Genomic DNA, 807 nt, shown 5'->3' on the forward strand with positions numbered 1-807 from the left:
AGGTTATCAATTTTAGGCAGAGGGTAACTGTCTTTGGGGCACGCCTTGTTTATGTCTGTGTAGTCTACACACATTCGCCAGGTGCCATTCGGCTTTTTAACAAGCACCACATTTGCAACCCAGTCTTGGAAGTAACATTGCCGAATGAACCCTGCATCAAGTAATTTTTTAATTTCGGCGGCTGCCGCCTGACTTCTTTCTTCGCCATGGTTCCGCTTCTTCTGCCGTACCGGCCTCTTTTTCGGATCCACGGCTAGTTTATGTACCGCCAGATCAGGACTAATGCCTGGCATTTCATGGACTTCGAATGCAAAGATGTCCTTGTATTCTTTAAATAGTTTGTGAAAGTCGTCACCAAGGTCTCTCAGAGCAGTCGTCCCAACTTTGACTGTTCGCTCAGGACGTGAGTCGTCTAAGATCAAGTCCGTATGCTCACCAGCCGGCTGAGGGCAGAATTCATCCTACCGCTCCTCTGCCAATGATTGCTATTTTTTGTCTTTTCTTGCGGCCCCTGTCTGGGATGCCTTTCTCTTCTTGCCGCTTGCTTCTTGAACAGGCGCACTCTCCTTGACATTGTCAAGGTCTGTTTTTCCACCACTTGACCCAGTGGCCATAACAGTGGGCTTGACATCCGAGAGATAGCACTCTCGGGCCATCCTCTGATCTCCCCTTAGGGACCCGACTGTTCCATTATCCCTCTCAAACTTGAGCAACATAAGAGATGGGATTATAACAACCTTGGAATTATTCAGGGTTGGTCGTCCCAGAATCATGTTGTAGGCCGAGAGTTCTTTTACTACCAGGAAC

This window comes from Chenopodium quinoa, unplaced genomic scaffold (genome assembly GCF_001683475.1).
Source record: "Chenopodium quinoa cultivar QQ74 unplaced genomic scaffold, ASM168347v1, whole genome shotgun sequence".
NCBI lineage: Eukaryota > Viridiplantae > Streptophyta > Magnoliopsida > Caryophyllales > Amaranthaceae > Chenopodium > Chenopodium quinoa.